The following is a 24,370-nucleotide window of genomic DNA, read 5'->3' as shown; positions in this document are numbered from 1 at the left end:
AAATGTGCAAAAAAGAGATAGAAGCACCACTGAGCACAGTGTATGAACACGTGCAAACCACAAAGAAACAAAACCCACATCTAGGTATATGTCAGCAGCCTGGCCTCTGGCATTTTCATTATATGTTAGAATGGCATTGCACCAAGCCCATAACAATAAGGAGAGTAAAGATGGATTCTCTGATGTGGCTGCCATTTTTACCTTATTCTAAACTAAAAACACATTAGCAAAAAACAAACCCCACACCAAAATACATTTGCTTTTCACAGCTTGTTTTAGAAAACAGATGATTCCTACAATATATCCACGATGTCTCTACAATTGATATTCCTGTGTTGAAAAGCGAGCTACTTGTGTTCTCATTTTAAAAGGAAAAATGCTTACCCTCTGTTCTAGAATTTTCAAACTCTTCACTGTGAATCGTTTTCCTTAAGGCCACACTCTGTTTACTCTAATTTTAATAACATGTTAATGAAAAAATTAAACTAAAAGACATGAATCACAACAGGATATGTTTTACAGGGCTATCAATGCACACCTTCAGCAGCTGAAACAATTCCTGGTAACATATTTTGGTTCGTTTTGTAATGCAACATTTTATTTGAGTGTCTGTGATTTTGCCTGTCTAAATGACCTTAGCTAAACATGTACCAATTTCCCTTCATTTCTAATTATTCTTTTCAGAACATTAATAAGGCACTAGGCACATTAATAAGGCACATTAATAAGGCACTAGGGCACAAACCCTGCAACTAGGGTTGCCAACCCTCCAGGATTGTCCTGGAGTCTCCAGAAATTAAAGATTAATCTTTAATTAAATATTACATTATGTGATAGAACCTCCAGGCAGATGTCCAGCCAAAATTGGCAACCCTACCTGCAAGTGGATTCATATAGTTTTCAAAACGACATATGCCCCAGGATAGTACAAACATGTTTACACAATTCCATACTTAAATTGCAGAGGTAATTACCAAGTTATATGAAAACTGGAAATTTTGCCAGATATTTACTAGTTAGATGTCCAAATGGTTATTTGGATGTGCAAATATCCAATTTACATGTGAGGCAGTGGTACCTATCTATGAAAATTAGGTGTATGATTGCATATGTAAACTTCTGTCCCTTTGAAAATCTGGCTTTGGAGCCTTGCATTTCTGGGTGACCACTGTTTTATTTATATGATTGTGGTCACTTGACTTTTTGCCTTAGAACATACCCAAAGCATGCAATGATCTCTCAGGTACAACCTGACTGCTTACCTATATATTCTCAATGCACTTATGCCTAAAACTATGTCTTTTAAAGAAAATACACCGAGACCCTAAGCCAGTTGACAGAATCCATTATTATTGAACAATCCCTAAATTTTACACTTAAATGGCTACAGTTCCTTAGATTTCAGTTGCTGACTCTGTAAATTCTACTCCATTCCAGTGAAATATTTTTTAAAACCCATAGTTGTTCCTACAGTCCCAGCCTTAGCATGGCCATTAACCAGCATCACATAGAAAGGGAGTTATGCTCAGATATCTGTAGCACAAACCAGACTGTGTCAAGCAGCGGTAAAAGGGAATCTCAGCGTACAAGGCTGATTTTTTTTAATTGTATTTTCCTATGTATCTGAAAGTGCATACTCGCATGCAAGGAGACAGAGAGAGAGTGAAAGTCAAGTTCAATTCAAAGACTTAAATCTTTCATTTCATTGTAATGGCAACTAACAGCCACTTCTCATTCCATTATTTCCTAACTTCCAGCTCTTCACATGTTCCAGTGTCTGAGGCAAACACTCAGCATGAAAGTATTTAGAGCATTCAGGATATTCAAGTAAATTATACTGGCTTGCAGCCTTACTAAGCCTTTAACCTGTGGTCACAATAAGAGAACACCAACAAGACAGCAATAAATACGCAATATTTTGAATCTGGCTTGAATCAGAGATGGGAGGGGGAAGGTTAGAATAAAACCTTCTGCAATAATTTAAAGCTAGTTCCTAGCTTTTCTAACTTGACCATGAGATTTGAATTCTTCTATAAAAAAAATGAGGAGTTCTTGTGGCACCTTAGGCCATGGCTACACTGGCGCTTTACAGCGCTGCAACTTTCTCGCTCAGGGGTGTGAAAAAAACACCCCCTGAGCGCTGCAAGATACAGCGCTGTAAAGTGTCAGTGTAAACAGTGCAGCAAAGCTGGGACCGCAGGCTGTGTGCTGGCGCTGTGACCACACTCACACTTCAAAGCGCTGCCGCGGCAGCACTCTCTCGGCAGCGCTTTGAAGTTTCGAGTGTAGCCATACCCTTAAAGACTAACAAATTTATTTGGGAATAAACTTTCGGGGCTAAAACCCACTTCATCAGATGTATGAAGTAAAAAATACAGGAGCAGGTATAAATACATGAAAGGATGGGGATGCTTTACCAAGTATTAGGTCAGTCTAACCTGCTCCTGTATTTTTTACTTCATGCATCTGATGAAGTGGGTTCTAGCCCAGGAAAGCTTATGCCCAAATAAATTTGTTAGTCTCTAAGGTTCCATAAGGACTCCTCGTTGTTTTTGCTGATACAGACTAACACGGCTACCAAAGAAACCTGAACTCTTCTATTTCCTTCCTTATTCCTGAGGGAATTTAGTGCTGGTAGCAGAAGATTAGAGGTTTGTGGGGTCCTGAGTCACAGCAAGTGGGAGTCCCCTGCCCCCTCTGTGCTCCTGCCAGGGAGTGGGGTCAGAGCGTGGGGGCTTGCCCCGCCCCGCCTGCCCGGCATTACTGCCAGGAAATGGGCTTAGGGTGTGGGGGCTTCTCCCACTCCCTGGCAGGAGCACCAGGCAGGTGGGACAGGTTGGGGCACCTATTTTTCCAGGGGGCCTGCAATTGGCCGGGGCCCCTGGGCATGGGTCTCACTGGCCCAGTGGCTAATCTACCACTGCTAGTACCAGATATGAGATGGACAGCCCTGAAAAATGAAGTACATGAACTCCTCACTTAAAGTCGTCCCGGTTAACGTTTCGTTGTTACATTGCTGAACATGCTCGTTTAAAGTTGTGTAATGCTCCCTTCTAATGTTGTTTGGCAGCCTCCTGTTTTGTCCGCTGCTTGCAAAAAGAGCAGCCCGTTGCAGCTAGCTGATGGGTGGTTGGAACCAGGGTGGACCAGTAGCCCCCCTATCAGCTCCCCACTCCCTTAAATTCCCTGTGCAGTAGCTGTCCCTCCCCCCACTGCCATGTGTTGCTCCTGCCCTCTGCCTTGGAGCTGCTAACAGAGACACCTGCTTGCTGTGCAGAGGAAGACGGGGGCTAATGTCAGGGTGTCTCCCCCTTCCTCCCTACTCCTGCACCCCGCTTACCTCATTTTCCATAGAGCAGTGGGGACACACGATGGAGGGAGGGAGCTTCTAGGCAGTAGCTGCCATCTCAGGTCTCGGTAAGCTGACTTAATTAACAAGGCAGTGTACTTATGCCTGGGGTTGGCTACTTAAAGGGGAAATGCGCATTTTTTCTCTCACACACAGGGTGTGTGTCTCTGTCTGCCCTCCCTGCTTTCCTGCTGCCTTGTAGAGTGTTGTGAGAGTTAACCCTTGAGGGCTCAGTCATTGCTAGTTCATTTAGCAGTAAGGCATTCCCTGGGTAATATCCCACCCTCTGACTTCACCAACTCAGCCAAGCTTCACAATCATCATCGTGTACTAGTATTGAATTGTTTGTTTAAAACTTATATTGCGTGTGTGTGTGTGCGCATGTGTTATAGTCTTTTGTCTGGTAAAAAAAATTTCCCTGGAACCTAACCCCCTCATTTACATAAATTCTTATGGGGAAATTGGATTCGCTTAACATTGTTTCATTGTTAACATTGTTAAAGTCGCATTTTTCAGGAACATATCTACAACGTTAAGCGAGGAGTTCCTGTACTCAGAACAGAAAGTACCTGAGAGGAGACTATGGCCATGGCTACACTTACAGTTTTGCAGCGCTGGTAGTTACAGCTGTGTTCGTACAGCTGCGTAGGGCCAGCGCTGCAGTGTGGCCACACTGACAGCTACCAGCGCTGCAGTGTGGCCACATTTGCAGCACTTGCAGCGCTGTTGGGAGTGGTGCATTGTGGGCAGCTATCCCAGCATTCAAGTGGCTGCAACGTGCTTTTCAAAAGAGGGGGGTGGGGTGGAATGTGACAGGGAGCGTGGAGGAGACAGACAGAATGGATTTTTGGAGTTGACACTGTTCTCAGCTCCCTGCCTTGCAAGTTCTAAGGACTGGAAGACACACAGTGCCTACCTTCAATCATTTTAAAAGTTCTAACTCCCTTTCCCCACTGCTCTCTCATTCACTAAATGCAAATTATGTACTGCTAAATACCCGTCAGACCAGATAAGCAACTGCTGAACACGGACTTCCCCCTCCCCCTCTGCCGTGTGAGAGTGCTGTTTCTCTCTTCAAGCAAACAGCTGTGAACATTCCAAAGTAATTCCCCTGCCTGCCTCCGCTCGCTCAGCAAACAGGAGCTCTGTTTGTTTTTTAAATAAGCAGTTTGGCTGAACTCCGAGCTCTCCTTTTCTTCCGGTTTGTTGTGGACAGAAATTCTGGGATACCTCCTTATACCCCGGAGGTCAATAAAAGCGCTGGTGGGCGTCCACACTTGCTGACCGGCGCTGGATCACCAGCGCTGGAATCCCTACACCCAAGGCTCGACCGGGTGTACAGCCAGCGCTGCAACCCAGGGAGTTGCGGTGCTGGCCGTGCTTTGCAAGTGTGGCCACATCCTAAGTTGCAGCGCTGTAACCCCCTCACCAGCGCTGCAACTCTCTAGTGTAGCCATGGCCTATGCAACTATTCTTACTCTGCTCTATGAATATGTCTTTCCTCTGATCTATGGGCTGGTCCAGACTGGGGGGGGGGAAATCGATCTTAGATACGCAACTTCAGCTACGTGAATAACGTAGCTGAAGTCGAATATCTAAGATCGGATTACTCACCCGTCCAGACGGCGCGGGATCGATGTTCGCGGCTCTCCGTGTCGATTCCGGAACTCCGTTGGGGTTGATGGAGTTCCGGAATCGATATAAGCGCGCTCGGGGATCGATATATCGCGTCTAGATTAGACGTGATATATCGATCCCCGAGCAATCGATTTTAACCCGCCGATACGGCGGGTAGTCTGGACGTGGCCTATAAGTAGCATACAGACCTAGGAGGTTACCACGTTATAGGTGAAACCGTGTTATATTGAACTTGCTTTGATCCACTGGAGTGTGCAGCCCCGCCGCCCCGGAGCACTGCTCTACCGTGTTATATCCAAATTCATGTTATATCAGGTGGCGTTATATCGAGGTAGTGGTGTACTTGATATTTAAGGGATTCACACATTCTTAATATTGTGCTTTCTGATGAGTTAGTTAGTTGACAACTCACTTTATAGCAACACTGAATAACTGTATCTGGCATTTTCCCCCTCCACCATATTTCCTGTTACATGGCAAGCTCCCTGTCTTCCAATTGTGTGTATAACTTGTATTATAGTTCAATGATTTTTTTCACAAGTCAAAAAGATTTTCAGCAAGCTCCAAAACGTGTGTCAAGCTAGCACTTTTCCCAATCTCCTATAAAACATCTTCCACATGCTATGTAAAGTCCAAACTCACATTTACTAACCAACAGTCAGACAACAATTTAGCTCAAGCTTTCACCACAAGCTTGGCTGCTCCTGGGATCCCTTCCTCAGGTGTACTCAGGCCACACCTTAGATCTTTTCCTCAGGGGAAAAAAAAAAAATCACACCTATATTCTTGTGGGTTAACAATGCTCTTGCCTCAAGAATTCTGAACCCTCTAACCTCTTTGCAGTAGGATCAAATGGGTGTGCTGTTCCAGGCAAACAATGCCAGCCTCCTACGGTGTGTTTATTTAAAAGCATGTCCAAAGAACTAGAATTGGTGGGTGCAACACTAACACAAGTGCATCAGGAAATAATAATATGAGACTAAAGACAGAGCTCCATACATAAATGCATAGCTCAGCTCCCAAAATAGCTTGCATGACCGAACTAATCTCTCCCTCAGGAGGGTCACAGCCCAATGGCAATGCATTTGGAATCTAAACTGAAGCCAAAAAAAGAAAAAAGAAAAAAAAAAAGAGACTGGAAGCAGTATTTAAAGGGATACATTTCAAATCTCCGTTTCCTACCAGTATTCCAACTGTAGCCTGGATAGGGAGGCATAATAATCATGCTCAATAGGTACATTAATTACTTCTTAAAAAGGGGTCCTCTCTGAATTCTTCCCATAAACCCAATGCACAATGAAAGGGAATGAGATAGCTCCGTATGGAAACAAAGACATAATTTCTTTCCCACCCCAATGTGGGATGTCGCTTACATGACAGACTGCTCTGCACATCTCTCCCCATTCCCAGACTATTTTTCCTTTTGGCATCTACCACTGCTCCAACTTATTGTGCTGCTGACTGGGAGAGCAAGCTACAGTAAACAGACCTTTCTTTAACCAACATAGAATGCTATGCTATGAATCAACAAAGACACATTGCCAGAGCTATTACTATAGTCTTCTTTGTCTCAAAGTCCCACTTGTTTGCTTCCAGTATGCACGGGACCTCAGCTGCCTTAATCCTCCATATGCCCCTCACCCCATTACATTGCAAGATGCCAATTCTTCATGCAAAAAGGCTGTCTGTGCGCGTATGGCATTTTTTAAAATTATGTATTCAATCTACCAGCTGTCAAATTCTACTTGACATTTGTAGTAGTGTCTTCAGTATAATCTATATCTATTTAAGTTCTTTCACTTTCTGCTATGCTTGCTTATTTTGTGAATGCACTTTCAGTGTATACTCCTAACATAAAGCACTGTCCCTTTTTGTATATATCTATGGTATGCTTGGATAAGAAATAGAAAATATGGCAGCAGTCCCTTCTCAATTATATGAGGAGGATAAATTACATACAATGTATTGACCCTTTTATAAATTATATAAATGTATTGAATCTCTAATCTGGGAGGCAGAGAATTAAGACAGTTCCCCACACCTCCACAGACATTTTTGCATCTATACTATACTAGCGAGCTTACAGCAGAACAACTGTGCCAATGCAACTGTGCCACTGTAAGATCGCTCATGTAGCCACTGTATGTCAATGAAAACTCTCCCGTCGGCATAATAAAACCACCTCAATGAGCGGCAGTAACTCTATTGGAAGCTACTTCGGCAGGAGACAAAAGACAACTGTTTCTTAGGGTACGTCCACACTACCCACCAAATCTGTGGGTAGCAATTGATCTATGGGGGATCGATTTATTGTGTCTCATCTGGACGCGATAAATCAATCCCTGAACGTGCTCCCATTGACTCCGGAACTCCACTAGGGTGAGAGGCGGAAGCAGAGTTGATGGGGGAGTCGTGGCCATTGATCCCGCGCTGTGAGGATGGGAGGTAAGTCGAAATAAGATACGTCAACTTCAGGTACGCTATTCCCGCAGCTGAAGTTGCATATCTTAATCGACTCCCCCCCCCCCACCCCCAGTGTAGATGAGGCCTTAGTTTGAAAATCATATGGAATAAAATTGGTTAAAACATGAAGTTATGAAAGCCTGGACAGTTTTTTCAGATTTTTATCTCCAGTTCCTTAATGAATGTGTGGTTATTTTAAATATGTATTATATTTCTTATATGTCAATAATTAATTGTAGACTGCCTGGTGCTATTCAGCTACCCATGACTATACTGATCACAGTCAGCTTCTTTCCAGTACCATTTGGCAAGGGGTCTGGAACCCATTTCACTCTTGACCTAAAGCCCCAGCGGGTACTTCATCTTACTCCACTTCCCTGAGGACCATGTCAGTTTCCTTCTCTCAGGAGATAACCAATGGTAGTTGCCCCAATTTAACAAAATTTCTATTATGAAAAATATAAACAATGTTTATCTGGCACAGTGTAGAAGTTAAAGAGTAAAATGATGAAAAAATGTGAAGCAAGATGGCTGAAACTAGGCACAACGGAAGGCGTAACAAGCGAGACTCTCAGTTTAATTAAACAGAACACTGGTGAAATTAAAACAAGATCTTACATTTTACAGAATAGCAGGAAGGTAGGGTGGGGATGCAGAAAAACAGTCTTCTCCTTTCCCTAACCAACATAGTTTCCAGTATGTCTCTCTGGAAGTCAAAACATAATTCTCACAATGTTGTTTTTCCTAATTTTGGAAATATGGATAAATCTCATTTGTCTTACTCAGGCTAAATCTACACTACGGAACCTATGATGGCAGAGCTATGCGAGCATAGCCCCTATTAAAGACACAGAGTATGCTGACAGAAGGGGTTTTTCTGCTGGTGTGAGATCCCGCCTCCCCAAACAACATTAGTTGTGTTGATGTGGAAGGGACAGCTCAGTGGTTTGAGCATTGGCCCGCTAAACCCAGGGTTGTGAGTTCAATCCTTGAGGGGGCCACTTAGGGATCTGGGGCAAAAATCTGTCTGGGGATTGGACTAGTGACCTCCTGAGGTCCCTTCCAATCCTGATATTCTATGATTCTAAGATAGCAGTGACATCCCTGGCATTTTTGTCAACAAAACTATGTCAGTCAGGGATATGTTTCTCAAGTTTTAAAGTGTCAACTAAGCTCAATTGGATTCAATTGTACTAAAGTACACTGAAAAAGAATTAACCCATAATCTTTTCCTCTTAAGAGAAAATTTCCTCAGTTTTTCACCATTATTTTAGTCAATGACTCAATATACAGTAAAACAATGTATTTCTTCCTAAGCAACAGCTGTAAGATGTGGCTCATACTGAGGTTAGCTTCTCCCCCCTTCCTCCTCACCACTGTTCTAGTGTTACCGGAATACTGATTTGCATTTAATAAGAGGTTTTCTTTTCACTGCCTAAATTTGAAACTTGAATATTTTAAGTATCAACTCATTATTATCATTTTCCTTCACACCTTTTGAAAGACGTCATCACATTCTTATTACCCTGTCACAGGACTCATTTTTTACAAACATCAAATACCAGATTCTTATTGGACACTAAATATTAACACTATTATAGAACAAAAAAAATCATTTAATGGTAACCATTAAACTAACTACAACTTTTTTAAAAAATCCTAACAAACAAGCAGATAAACATGTGCAATGGGTAAAAAAACAGAACAAAACACTACCTGTTGGCAATTTTACAACCGTCTGGTGAATTACATTAACCCAGAGCCATCGTTTTTTCAGTGTCTGGGTTTCATTCTTTACATTCAAGGCAGGAATTAACCTCCAACACTGTGATAAAATACGGGAGGATTTTTGTTTGTTTGTTTAGATTACTTGAACGGGATTCTCTCTTTCTCTATTTTATATACAAAAACAGACTGGCATGCATGAGAGAAAAACACATCCTTGTCTATATTGGGGTGAAACTACAAATTGGTCCCCTAAGTTAGAAAACTAAAAATAAAATGAAGGCTATGAAACAATCACCAAAACATCAATTTTTTAAAAATCAACTTACACTGCAAGATGTAATTATGACTTATCAGGTTACTTCACCTGCCTACCTCTCTGTAACCAAAGAATCAAGACTTGCTTTTCAGCAGTGGTGAAACAATTATTCATTTCAACTAGTTATTTAACTGAAAAAGTAGCAGATGTGGTACTGAACAGCAACAAGCATTTTATTTTTTTCAATCCCATAGGTTTCCTCCTTGTCTTTTCTTCCTTTTCTCTTCTTTTTTCCCCCTCCCACCCTTCCTATGGAAAAGAGAGGGCAAAAGGGAGAAAGATCGAACATACACAAACAGGAAAAACCAACCCCAATTTTTGGCTTTTTTTTAACTGAAACAAAAATTTTATTTTATGTGAAACTAAATGGGTATTTCTTGTTCAATTTTGTCTCAGAAATGGGACAATTTAAAAAAGAAATGAAAATTTCCCTTGAAAATATGTGCTTTGGTAGAGAAACCAACATTTTTACCTGTTCCATACAAAATAAACCACCTAAGAGATTTACTTGTTTAATTAATCAAAATGTTAAGCCATATCATTCTTTGAAATGTGGTTCTACTTCAAACAATGACTTTATTAGGGATCAACATTTAGTCTCAATGCCTTTCCACCAAATTTGGGCAACTTACAAGCTAACAGCCTGCAAACTCAAATCTGAAAGTCCAGCTGGCTTTTTTTCCTATCATGCATCACCTCTAATCATAAAGATTCTTTCTGCAGGTGAAATTCTACTCTCATCACACTTGTTGAAACTCCACTGACAATGCACTGACACGCAGTGTAGTGTCAGTCCCAGGATATTAGCTAGACAAGGTGGGTAAGGCAATACCTTCTATTGGATTAACTTCTGTTCGTGAGAGAGAAAAGCTTTTGAACAATATGTGGCTTAAAAACTTCTCTCTCTTACCAATAAAGTTGGTAAATTACCTCATCCACCTTGTCTTTCTAATGCACAGATATGGCACAGCAAATTTTGGCTCTGTACTTGGAACTCAGTTAATAATTTAGTTGATTTGTGACCCAGAACAGAAGCTAGCTCACACATCGCAAACACACACACACATAGGTGTAAACACTAAATTGACAGGAAACTCACCAAATTTGATTCAGTATACAGAGGGAACTGACTCACTATTAATCTAAATAGTTTAGGATTTCATAGTCATGAAACAGGATGTTTCTATCAATTGAAGTTTTTGTACTTCATGCTGTCCTCAAAGCTGCTTCAATCCTTGCTTGTTCGTATTTTCATTATCTCTGATTTAATTTCACACAAGGATAAAGGCTGGAATTATTATACTGCCACTGTTTCCAAGTTGCCAAGAATTGCACCTGCAAGCTGGCACTCCAGCACCCTCCCAATACTCTGCAAATGTCTGCTGACATAACACCCAGGCTATTTCATGTTTACTATACATAACCACTGTCACCAAGGGAGGAAATTCCAAGGTCAAGGTTTAACCTACCACAGTTGCAAGAACCCTCCAAAGAAAGAATATTTTTTTAAGCAGATGTTTTACATTGAACATGTTTCCCTGAAAAGAGTTGCAATAGTCTTGAAAAATGTTTAACTCAAAGACCTATAACCCCTTGAGGGAATTTCTGTAAGGGTAAGCCATGCAAGGCTTCACAAGAAAGCCTTTTGATTGTAAGCATCGGAAACCACAGTTTAAAAACAACAGTCTGCTAACTGCTTCTTATCCTGCAGTGCCCACAAACCCCTCAAAACACTTGGGCTGACGCTCAAAAAAAAGTGCCACTCCTCAGTAGTAGAATACCAAACTTCATGCAACATCTACCGTAGGTTCTGAACAAAAAGAACATTTCAAAAAATCAAAATGACCTTTTAAAATAGGCAGCACATTTCCCCAAAAACTCTCATTTGCCTCTCTCTCAAAATGCACTGCCTCTATAACAAAGCATGGACAAAAAAGAGAGAAACAGAAGTTGATACAGCACATCAACATAAACGGTCAGTATGAAATGCTGGTGATAAATAGGAAATATCCCTGCATTTCTTAGGGGTAGTGAAGTAAACTGTCACATCCATGGATCTTTATTTTGCTCTCTTTTCTTTAAAATTCAGGTTTTTTCCAAGGGCTTGTCTACACTTAAAATGCTACAGCGACACCACTGTAGCGCTTCAGTGTAGACAGTACCTATACTGACGGAAGGGGTTCTTCCTTCAGCATAGGTAACCCACTTCCCCAAGAGGTGGTAGCTAAATCGATGGAAGAATTTTTCCATCAACATAACCCTGTCTACACTGGGAGGGTAGATCGGCTTAGCTATGTTGCTCAGAGATGTAGATTTTTCATACCCTGGAGCAACGTACTTGGGTTGACCTAACTTTTTTGTGTGGACCAGACCCAAGACTCAACTGTCCTGGATTCAAACAGACTCATTATTAATTAAACCATTAAAAAAAAACCAGCTCATTTTTCCTCACATACTTTTATGGAAAATAAATGGCATAATTGGACTATTTTCTTCCTAAAACGCAATGAACAAGACTGAGAGGAATCCACTCCAGTGACTAATACTAAATTAACCCCTAACTAAACCCTATGGATTTTACTGAACTAAATAAAACAGCACCCAGTATTATTACTTCGCTGCCATAAGTTGTGCTTTAAAATATCCTCTTTAGAAAAGATTAATCTTGAATTTGAGACTGAAGTTCTCTCTTATAACCAAATTATTTTCTGTATTCAGTTTAAAGCAACTATACTACCCTACCATTTTATTATCAGAGAGAACTCCAGCCTTTTCCTTTCCCTTTTAAAGGAGATAGTCCAGATTCTCAGTTCTTATAAATCAAGGTAGCCTCCTGGAAGTTATGCTGATGTATGCCTCCTGAGAATCTGGAGAGTGGGAGGGGGAGATTAGGCTCTATGGCACACTTCATAGTATATGACATATATTTGCACAAAATATAAGAATATGCAGAAAATATATTTTATAAAAATACAAACAGAGCATCCGACTGATTATATCTTGTTCATTAAATCAGATGGTTTGTTTGGGGTGTGATGGGGAGGAATGAAGTGTTAAATGCGTCACAAAATGAGAAAAGCCACCACTATCTTTCACAAAAAAATGTTTACAAAGACAAAGGAAAGGTGAACATTGTCAATTGATACTTCCTCCTCCTGCCCTTTACATCTCTCAGGCCATGTCTACATCTAAAATTTTGCAGCGCTGGTTGTTACAGCTGTATTAGTACAGCTGTATAGGGCCAGCGCTGCAGAGTGGCCACACTTACAGCAACCAGCGCTGCAAGTGGTGTTAGATGTGGCCACACTGCAGCGCTGTTGGGCGGCTTCAAGGGGGGTTCCGGGACGAGAGAGCAAACCGGGAAAGGAAACCAGCTTCGCCGCGGTTTGCTCTCTCGGTCCCGGAGCCACCCAGCAAACCGCAGGGAAGGAGACCTGCTTGCTCGGGGTTCCGGGACCGAGAGAGCAAACCGGGAACGCCGCGGTTTGCTCTCTCGGTCCCGGAGCCACCCAGCAAACCGCAGGGAAGGAGACCTGCTTGCTCGGGGTTCCGGGACCGAGAGAGCAAACCGGGAACGCCGCGGTTGGCTCTCTCGGTCCCGGAGCCACCCAGCAAACCGCAGGGAAGGAGACCTGCTTGCTCGGGGTTCCGGGACCGAGAGAGCAAACCGGGAACGCCGCGGTTTGCTCTCTCGGTCCCGGAGCCACCCAGCAAACCGCAGGGAAGGAGACCTGCTTGCTCGGGGTTCCGGGACCGAGAGAGCAAACCGGGAACGCCGCGGTTTGCTCTCGCATTCCCGGAGCCACCCAGCAAACCGCAGGGAAGGAGACCTGCTTGCTCGGGGTTCCGGGACCGAGAGAGCAAACCGCGGCGAAGCTGGTTTCCTTTCCCGGTTTGCTCTCTCGGTCCCGGAACCCCGAGCAAGCAGGTCTCCTTCCCTGCGGTTTGCTGGGTGGCTCCGGGACCGAGAGAGCAAACCGGGAAAGGAAACCAGCTTGATTACCAGAGGCTTCCTCCTTCCACGGAGGTCAAGAAAAGCGCTGGTAACTGTCTACATTGGATTACCAGCGCTGGATCACCAGCGCTGGATCCTCTACACCCGAGACAAAACGGGAGTACGGCCAGCGCTGCAAACAGGGAGTTGCAGCGCTGGTGGTGCCCTGCAGATGTGTACACCTTCAAAGTTGCAGCGCTGTAACTCCCTCACCAGCGCTGCAACTTTCTGATGTAGACAAGCCCTCAGACCCACATCAGTATCTTGATCCTTTTGTCCTTGACAGACAGCCAATAGCACCACAGAAATGAGAGAATGACTCCTACATTCCTGCCTGAACTCAGTTGGGCAGCTGTATGTGGAGGTCAGCATCACAAATTCACTCTTGGAAATAAATTAAGAAAAAAAGCATGTTTCCAGATTACAGATTTTTTTGAGATTTGAAGTAATCCAAGTTTATTTGGAGCCAGTATCATATCCTGCAAGTTCCCCATTTATAATGAAGGCCTTTTCCATAATAGAATTGAAGATGTTCTAGCTGCAATTACATTATAAACAACACTGTTTAAACAAGATAGCAACAAACATGTTTTCAACTTTACTGTTGGCCAGAGAATTGTAAGCAGTTTGAAGCCACACTATTTTATTTATTTTGATTTCTAACATTAAAAAGGACCCATCCAAAAGCCCTGGGTATCCTGAAATCACTTTAAAATCAGTTACAAATTTCATAATACAGTAAAACATCAATTAGCCTCATCCCTGAACAAAACCAAGCTATAATCAAACAACAACAAAGCAAACCAATCTCTCATTATGCCTTAGATTCTCCCCTGTTCTTTCTATCCCCCACCCACCAAAAGCCTGGAAAAACAGATGGCCCTTCCAGTGTGCTTTGAAGGTCAACAGACTCACCATGTCTCTGAATAAAGAAAAGGTATACAATTTCTTCTATAGCGTTCTCAGATTAGGGAATAGGAAAACACCAGAAAAGAAGTATGAAGAATGCTACAGCTAGGAGATATATAAGCATTTTTACTGTGTTAAATAACCGAGATACCCAAGGAAAGAAGAATAAAGCAGCAAGCTTTTATTAATGCTATGAATTACAAATAATGAGTGAAAAGGAAATTAATTTAAAATCTTACATTAAGATCCATAAAATGAGGAGGCAGCTTGATAGCTCAGGGGATTGGTAATGGATAAGACTGTTTATTTGTCATGGCTGTCATAATTTACGAATTCATGATTTTCCTGCTTTGTAAAATGTGCCTATGTCTTTCGCAGGCAAGTGAGTAAGTGTACAGGTGAACGATTTTCTCCTGAGTCTGTTGGCTGGGTTCTGAACTCAGAACAGTGTATATCTGGAGAGTGCACTGATCACAGATGAAGCTATTCCAGCTGTTCACTGGTATACCTGAGGTCTAAATTCATCTCTGCAAATAGTAAAGTGCAGAATCTTATGCTGAAAAGTGACTAATAATGACATTATGGAGCATCTCACTGATTCCAAAGCAAACTTGTTCAATTTACAAGTAAAAACATATTCTTCCCATTTGATGACCCTGTCAATTAAACTTGGAATCTGACTGTCAAGTGTGCAGTTTCTTTCTCCTGCATTAGCACATACAGTTTTTTGGTTGTTGTTGTTTGGGGGTGGAGGGGGGTTGGCAGGACTTATTCTGGCCCTCAGTTGCACCTGTTAAATACCATCGTCTTCATATTATATCATTAATTACACCTGTATAATCCCGTTATATTTCATAGAGTCGCATAGGTGTAACTGAGGGCAGAATTTGGCCCAGTACTGGATTTTGGTTAAGAATTCTTTTTATGATGAAAGAGAATGAACAGAACCCAGCTCACTCTTCCACAGCAGCAGTGTTAACGGGAGTAAAATGTAGGTGTTAGTCACTAAATTAAGCAGATATGCACACGGAATAGATCTGCTGAGTAAAAAGGCACCCTTTTTACTTAGTCACTCAAGAGTACAACACGCTTTAAGAGAACAGCTAAGCGAACTCCACAATAAGTGAAAGTAATGCAGGGGCACAAAAGTCAAGGGCAGTGTATTGTCCATCGGTTTTGAACCCTGGATTAACAAGGCAATACAGAACCACCAGGCTAATGAAAGGAAATGGCAACAAAAGTACCTATAGCTATAAGATAACAGCCTTTTTTTTTTTTTTTTTAAATAAGGGTAGATAAAACTTGACCACAACCTGTTGCTAGGGCTCTCAATCCAGAACCTTCCATAGGTAAGTAACAAAGGAACTTCATCTAAAAGAATGTCCATTCACACACTGTTCTGCACTTAAGAATATCCTCCCTGAGCATTACTGGTAAAATTAGCGGCTGCGCTGGAGCTATGAACCACAGTGCGTCTGGGTCATTCGATCCATTCAGTCTCCCCACAACCCACCGATCCCAGCATTAACTGCAGCTCCCAAGCAGTTGTGGTGAATAGTGCGTATGGTAGCTGTGAAGAGGAGCGAGATAAGAAACAGTCTTTCTCCTGATGAATAAATCGTATAGAATTTAAAAAACATAAGGTTTTAAATGTTTGGTTTTTTTAAATACCATCCTGTATAAGTCAGTAGATAATTATATCAAGAGACAGTATTAGGACAGATATTCAAATGAGTGGCCATCATCAAGGGGGATCATGATACAGAATTCTATAACAAGGTATAAAAACAAACAAAGAGAGAGGTTGTCATTCTCTATTAAACTAATGAGGTTAAGAAAAATTGCTACCAAATCCCACCATATTCTACAGGGTTTTTCCATAAGGGTCAGAATCAGGGCCGGCGCTACCATTTAGGCAGCCTAGGCAACCCCCTAGGGCGCCAGAATAATTGGTGGGCGGCATTTTGCCGGAGGGAGCGGCAGGCAGCTCCACTGGAGCTGCCGCAGTGGTGCCTGCGGAGGGTCCGCTGGTCCGCGGCTCCAGTGGAGCCGCCACAGTCCTGCCTGCGGACGGTCAGCTGCTCGCGCAGCTCCAGTCAACCGCCCGCAGGTTGACTGGAGCTGTCAGTCTCCAGCTCCAGTCTGCCTAGGGCACTCAAACCCCTAGTGCCGGTCCTGGTCAAAATGTGCACAGAACACTTCAACTGCAGGGGTTCAATCCTGGCCAACCTGATACACCCCAGTCAGGACCACTATAGCGTAGTATGGCTAGTTTACTGTTCAGCTTTAAGAAAAATCAGAAGGAAGTATACAGAAACTTAAAGATACTAGGCCAAATCCTGCTCATCTTACTCTTTCAGGTAGCCGCAGCGTGTAAAGTGTGTGGGATTCTGGAACCTGCTAGGTGGTTTTAATAGATTTTCTGGTGTAAGTCAGGAGTAACACCATTGCTGTCAATAGAGGAACACTACTGGAGGGGAAGGCAGTATCTGGTCTACAGTTTGTAATACCATCTTTGCCTTGAGAATGATTTTATTGAGCTAGTTTGATAGTGACACATTTATTTCCTGGATTTTGAATGAAACTGAACCTAAAAAAAGATTCTCTACTGGCTTTTTCAGGCCTCAGACTGTTTGGCCACCACTTTCAGTGATATCACCACCACTCTGGGGAAGGGTGGTATACCTACTGGTACAGAGCTCTCAGTGGAACAAGACAGCATGGTGGTTGGCATAGAAAACCAAGTGGCTGGTTTTTGGTTTTGATGGCAAGAGATTTGCTTTTGGTTAATTTCTTAGTAATGGAAAGGCAGAATATGAGAAAACTAGACTACTAAAACTGCACAATATTTTGACTACAGAGCCTACCATACTGTAACATTTTTACAGTAGGTCAAAATTGAGCCTAAAACATTCACTGTCCTTAACATTTATACAGTGTTACAAAAATACCAAAGACCTCTCTGAAAGCAGCTTGACATGAAATCATTTGAATGGTTTAATGATTTTGATTAAATAGCACATCAGCATAATAATATCATAAATGTATATTGTTAAATCAACCTTAGATTTAATTTAGGCTAGACAGATTCTATGTGCATTACGGTAACATCACAAAGTGCTTTTTTCAGTAAATATGATAAAAATGAGACTGAGATGGGAATTTTTCTTTCACAGTTCTAACAATTTTTTCATCTTTCATTTTTTCCTGGAATTGACAGCTGGTGCATTGACGAGGAGATGTTTTACTCATCTTAAAGCATATGTGGCACCCAACCCATCAGTTTGTTTTTAACATACAAAAAGATATGAAGATGTGATCAATAATAAATTATTATTATTATTGGTATAACCACTGTGCCTAGGAGTCCTAGTCACAGACCGGGACCCCACTCTGCTAGGCACTGTACAAACATAGCACAAAAAGTTGGTCCTGCCCCAAAGAGCATCTTACAATTTAAATATAAGACCAGAGACAGCAGAGGGTTATATAGACAGATGGGGAAATGCAAGGTAGCAAGAAGACAATATCAGTCAGCATGTGGGCAATGATCTGAGTGCACCAGCAGCCTAACCACTGGTAAGTTTATTGTAGGCATCATGGCAGAGGAGAGTTTTAAGGAGGGATTTGAAGGAAGACAATGAAGTAGTTTTGTGGATGTTTAAGAGGGAGTTCCTCGGTTCTACTGAAAAAATGACTTTGTAAACATGGCTCCTGCTTACACAACTTGTCTTAGGGCTTGTCTACACTACCAAGTTTTGTTGACAAAACTTATGTTGACGCCCAAAAGTCAACAAAACAAAAATCGCCAACGGGTGTTCACACACTTGCTCCCTCTGTCCACAGATCATGTCCACATTGGGGACACCATCATTGACAGGTGAGCACTGCACCGTGGGCATGTATCTCACAGTGCAGTGTTGTGCATCTTGGGATTCTCTCCAAGTTCTCCCACAGCCCCCTCAGCTGCCGAGAGCAGCATCATGAGTAGCTCTCCATGCTGAGGAATGGCAAAGCAGCACAGCAGTCTGTCCTCCTCCCCTTGCAGCAGCAGTCTGCCTGCTGCTGTGTTCCTAGTGCAGGGCAGAACAGGAGCAGTCCAATGATTTCCTCTGTTTGTTCCCCAAATGGAGCAGCACACAGATACTTCCCAAAGCTTTGAAAGGGGACAGGCGCATGCCTGCAGGGCAGCAGAGATCAAAACACTGAGCAGAGCAATCAGGGCAGGCATTGTGGGATGATGGCGGAAGCCAGTTCCATCGACAAAACAATCAGCAGTGTCTATACTGGCTCTCTGTCAACAATAAAGGGGGGGGAAACACAAGTCTCTCGTAGGGGTGGAAGTTTTGTTTTGCCAAAACTGGGTGTTTTTCATGACAAAAAAGTCCCATTGTAGTGTGTACGCTCTTGCTGTTTTGTCGCCAAAAGGCAGTTTTTGCTGACAAAACTTGCCAGTGTAGACAAACATTTAGAGTCACATCAGGTGACCCACTGACAAAAAGTCTTTCTACTACCTTTCACACTTTTTACCACTGGAGTAAAAGAATTTTTCTGGAGGAAACGCATCATATTAGAGAACATATTAATTGGCACAATGTCAAACAAGTTTGAATCAGTATTGACGAGGACAGGTGTGTTGAAAAATGCCTACGGTTACTGAGGAATAGCTTCTTTGTTTTTACATCCAACTGTCTTTGTCTACACTAAGGGCAAAATTATGTTGAACACTGTGTCGGTTACAATGTATTCTAACACCACTTAATTGCAAACTGAGTATATTGGATCAGGAAATCACCACAGAAAAAATCACCCACATCGCCCACTCTGCCATTTTTCAGAATAGAAATGAGATTTTTAAGTATTTGTTTTATATTTTTAATTGTGTTAAAGTGAGTTTTCAGGAAACTTCCAAGATTCCATCTTATCAGAAAAGAACCCTGCTTACTGGCACATTATCAAAGCTGGCCCTAGGTTTTAGCCCTATCCAAACTAAAAGAGTAGGGCTCTGAACAGACTTCTGTGACAGTCCTATCTAGTGGTATGAGGATGGGCATTGCATCGGTTTCCACTGGAAGAAGGAACGTGAGCCACATGTAGCCAGCTCCTGTGTCCACAATGCAAATTATTAGAGCTGGTTGAAAAATGAAATCTTTTTGTGGGGAAATAGCTAACAACATGAAAATTTTGTTTTTTGTTTTTAAATCTCTTTTTCCTACTTCTCCTCCCACTCTCTTTTTCAATGGAAAAAGGGGAGGAGAGGTTAAAAAAAACCCACACAAAAATAAAATATTTTATTCCAGATGACATTAAAATGTGTTCATTTTGCTAAAAAAAGTTAAATGAAATTTTAATTCATTTAAAAGAAACCATTTTTCCATTTAAAAGAGTTTTTGACCCTCTCCAAAATATATTTAGGGTTTGAGTGTTTCTCCTGTCTGACACTGGTACAAGTCCATTGAGCTCCACTGACAGCAGTTTTCAAAACTCAATCCCTAGGCTGCTATCCAGGTTGGCAGTGGCAGCAACAGCAGCATACTTCATCCCTGGGTAACAGAAGCAGCCATAGTCACGCTCTAGTGCAGTGGTCCCCAACGTGGTGCCTGCAGGCACCATGGTGCCCACCTAGTCATTTGTGTGTGCCCGCCTACTGCCCAGCAGGGGACCTGCAGGGGACAGAGAACTTAGGCTGCTGGAGCGGTGTTTTCTGTTCCCGGCAGATGCGGGGCCTGCCTAGTTCCCAGCAGGGGAGAGAAGCTGCGGCCCCACGCCTGCCAGGGACAGAGAACTCGGGGCTGCAGGCTGCGGGCACAGGTGTTCTCGGTCCCTGGCAGGTGCGGGGCCGTGGCTTAAGCCAGAGAGAAGCCACAGCCCTGCACCTGCCGGGGACACAGAACTCTGGGGTTGCAGGCACTGGTGTTCTCGGTCCCCGGCAGGTGCAGGGCTCACGTAGTGCCCAGCAGAGAAGAGAATCTGGGGCCCCGCACCTGCTGGGGACAGAGTACTCCAGGGCTGTCCTCGTGGCTTTTCTCTGGCTTCTCTCTTCTCTCTGGATTCATATATTATGTAATATTAATTTTTTTGTATTATTTAATGTATTTAATGTATTATTTAATGTACAAATACAAAATAAGCCTTGAAAAATTGTTGGCACCCGCAACGCTCTTCTGAAAACATGAATGTGCTACTGATCACAAAAAGGTTGGGGACCATTGGTCTAGTGTGTTCCCAGTTGATCCACAGAGTAGCATGGATGGAGTCACAGGAATTTTAATGTAGATATCTCCCGTAACAGCTCGACTTGCGGTAACGTTCAACAGTACATGTAATCAAAGAAGACGGGGCCACAGTCTCTCTCTCTAATGCTTCCCATTACAAAATAAAATAGGGGACACTGCCTTCCATTTTCAACTCATCCAGATTACCTACCCTGTGATGATGCTTGAAGATAATGGCCGAGCTCCCAGAAAAGATTACTGAATGACTAAATTCAAGAGGTGGTGAGAAGGAGGGGAGGAACGCCCACATGAGGGAAGACATGAACCCTTACACCAGTATATTGAAATAATCTCTTAGAAACCTATGTACGTCAATGTCGCAGTACTGACATTGCCAGTAGCAACTCCAAAGACAAAATCTACTCTGATTATTAACCTAAGACTTTAAAAATAGTAGAAGATGGTTGGTCTTGTGATTAAGTTAAAGGACTAAGAGTCAGGAGTTCTGGGTTCTGTTCCTGCTCTGATTAAAAACTTATTCTGGGACACTGCATAAATGATAGCCCCTCTGTGCCTCAGTCTCCCCATCAAAAAAACTAGAATAAGGACCCTCCTTCATGGGGATAGTTCAAAGAATGGCAAAGCAATAGTGCAACCTGTTAACTATTTTCTTTGTGTTATCCCATTATTGTGTGAGACAGAGTTAGAGTTTCTCAGCTATTTATTCAGTAAGAATTAGGAATGCTCTCTTTTACAGATCACATGTGCATTAATATGTAAAACTTCTTGGCTTAGACAGAGTTCATTGTACCTGTAGTATGTAGTTCTATATTATGTCATCTCACATCTGCTTAGAATGTGATGCTACATTGTTCATGTTTGTTTCACACTGAGTAAAGTAAGGCACAATATAAGAAGGCACAATATATTTTTATAAAATATTTAATCACTATAATGGTTGAATTCATTTTATGATGCTACTAGCATTTTAGATTAAAATACAAAATTCAGAGTCTCAATCTATTTATGAAAGAGAGGTTTCCAAAGAGTATTTATGACATCTTTGGAATTGCTCCCTTCCGCCTACATTCACAACAAGCCATCCTTCAAACAGCTCGGCCGGAATCATTGTGCTGAATGGTAAATCTTAGAGGACTAAGTCATGCAGCTACCTGGAAAGAAAAAGAATCCTTCATATTGTATTTATAAATGCTAAATGGCCCGGGAAACTACTCTGAGATTTCTCATGCTCAGATCCTCATTTTCTCTTGCATGGTCATCTGTAGGACAGCTCTGGAAAACAAGGCAGCCATTTTCTCTTAAGCTGTTACACTCAGCAAACCAGATTGAAGTGCTTGATAAGCCGCTGTTCTCTTCCGAGCCTGCAGCAATCGGAGGGGGAAAACAACCAATCAACCACAAACAGGTAGCAACCACATCCATTTTTGTTCTTGCCTGATATGACTCAGGCTCCACAGATGGGGACCAGGAGGGGAAGGGGTGAGGAAAGGGAGGCCTGGATACAAACAAATCAATATGCATGTCACTCTAGCATTATGTGATTTACTGATTTTACAGTTTATCCCCATAATCAGGGCCGGCCTTAGGATTTATGGTGCCCTAGGCGAGATTATTAAACTGGTGCCCCTGTGCCTGATCTGCTCTTAGCAACACAAACATAAGCTTACAGTATTGGAAAACTTGCCACATTCATGTTATTAAAACCAGTTTAACTTAATTAAGCACACTGTAATGCTGATGGACTAGCACTAAAGAAGCAGCACTATAGAAAAAATTCTGATATGACAGAATGATGCAAATTTTTTTTTAATTTATCAAAATTTTATTGGAAATTTATATGAAGAGGTATTGAAACAAAGATTTGTTTTTAATTAAAAGCAATCTTTCTGGCTTTTTTGGCTGCAAAATCAGTAATAATGTCATTGTATGACAAAGACAAAGTCGCGTCTTGTTTGATTGCAAGAATAGCAAGACCAGTTAAGCGTTGTTCCTGACTCATTGTAGAGCAGAGATAGTTTTTAATGAGCTTTAGTTTTGAGAAACTCCGTTCTCCTGATGCTACTGTTAAAGGAATTGTCAGTAGAATACGAGTGGCAATGTACACATTAGGATATATGTCAACAAGTTTGCGGGTATGAATAATGTCCATCACCGATTTTGCATGTGGCAACATTGATGACAGTGTACTCAATTCTTCGTACAATTCAAGTCCATTTAAATCAAAACTATCACCATGCTTCAGGAGGCTCTCTAGGTTCTTGCACTTTGTCATTAGTTGCTCTTGTTTTCCTATTTCATTGAATTTAGTTATGTCATACAAAAATCCAAACTGTTCATGGTGTACTTGCAAGGTATCAAACCTTTCATCAACAGCACATACTGCTTTATCCATCACAACATTAAAAAATTCAACCTCAAATTTCTTTTCTGGATCGTCTATGGGCCTGATCTGCTGTACAGATTCTTCACAAAGAAGTGTCCTTGGCCTTTTTAACTCATATTAACTATGTATTTACTTTATGAAAGCTGGAGAAAACATTGTGAAAACGTGAAACATTGGCTGCCCAACTTCTGGGCTGGCAAAAGTTATACTGACTCACAGGGGAAAAAAAAAAGCAGGAGAATCTTAGTACAACATATGGTCACTCTATACCAGGGGTCGGCAACCTTTCAGAAGTGGTGTGCCAAGTTCACTGTAATTTAAGGTTTCTCGTGCCAGTAATACATTTTAATGTTTGTAGAAGGTTTCTCTCTATGTCTATATTATATAAATAAACTATTGTTATTATCTGAGGTCTTGGCCACCGGTCCTGCTCAGGCCACTGCCAGCTGAGTAAATGAAACCCCAAACCAGCAGCGGGCTGGTGGCTGGAACCCTAGACAAGGATCCCAGGCCCTGCTCAGCCCGCTGCTGGTCTGGGGTTCTGACCACCAACTCCTGCCAGCCAGGATCCCAGCCGCCAACCCCCCCTCAGCCCGCTACCAGCCTGGGATTCTGCTCACCCAGGCTGGCAGGAGGCAGAATAGGGCTGGCGGCTGAGCTCCTGACTGGCAAGGGGCCGGCAGCCGGAACCCTGGAGTAGCAGTAGGCTGAGTGCTGCTGGCACCCCAGACTGGCAGCAGACTGAGCCACTCAACCCCCCATCGGCCCTGCTCAGCCTGCCACCAGCCCACTCAGCCCGCTGCCGGCTGAGTGAATGGAACCCCAGGCTGACAGCAGGTTGAGTGGTTCAGCTGGCCTGCTCACCCCACTGCCAGCCTGGGGTTCCTTGGGGGTCCCCAGGCCAGCAGCAGGTGCTGAGTGGGGCCGATGGCTGGTATCCCAGCTGGCAATAGGGCAGCAGCCGGAACGCCAGAGCAGTGATGGGCTGAGCCGCTCAGCCTGCTGCTGCATACCATCAAAAATCAGCTCACCTGCCACCTTTGACACGTGTGCCGTAGGTTGCCGACCCCTGCTTTATACACTAGTACGGAGATGAGCATATTACAGTTGTTGGAGGGCTTTTATCAGGAGTAACAGGCTATAGGAAAGTCAGTCAACATTTTTTGTTTCTCTGATGAAAACTGGCCCACTCCCTGCCTCAAACCAAACCTGTCACTAATAATTGTCAACAACTTAATTTTCTGTTTTTGGCTGATATTGATTTTTAAAAAAAAAAATATTGAAATTGGATTCAGGATTGTTAGCAAGAATTTTGGCAAACAAAGTTGTTAAATGACAATCTAAATGGCAACAC

The 24,370-nt window shown here is 42.5% G+C and overlaps 1 protein-coding gene and 1 long non-coding RNA gene across 7 annotated transcripts in view; one reads left to right on the top strand and one right to left on the bottom strand.

The window, feature by feature from the left end:
* Window positions 1-24,370, bottom strand: part of TBL1X (transducin beta like 1 X-linked) — a 274,926-nt gene that overhangs the window by 140,671 nt on the left and 109,885 nt on the right. The gene's annotated exons all lie outside the window — the stretch shown is intronic.
* LOC115656133 overlaps window positions 21,994-24,370 on the top strand; it is a 31,261-nt gene continuing 28,884 nt past the window's right edge. Inside the window, exon 1 of the long non-coding RNA XR_004001585.1 lies at window positions 21,994-22,038. This is a non-coding gene — a long non-coding RNA (uncharacterized LOC115656133). The remainder of the gene's footprint in view (window positions 22,039-24,370) is intronic.

Source organism: Gopherus evgoodei, chromosome 1, assembly GCF_007399415.2.
Source record: "Gopherus evgoodei ecotype Sinaloan lineage chromosome 1, rGopEvg1_v1.p, whole genome shotgun sequence".
In the NCBI taxonomy this organism is placed as follows: domain Eukaryota; kingdom Metazoa; phylum Chordata; order Testudines; family Testudinidae; genus Gopherus; species Gopherus evgoodei.
Note: the sequence above shows the minus strand (reverse complement) of the source record. Positions and strands in the feature narration are given on the sequence as shown.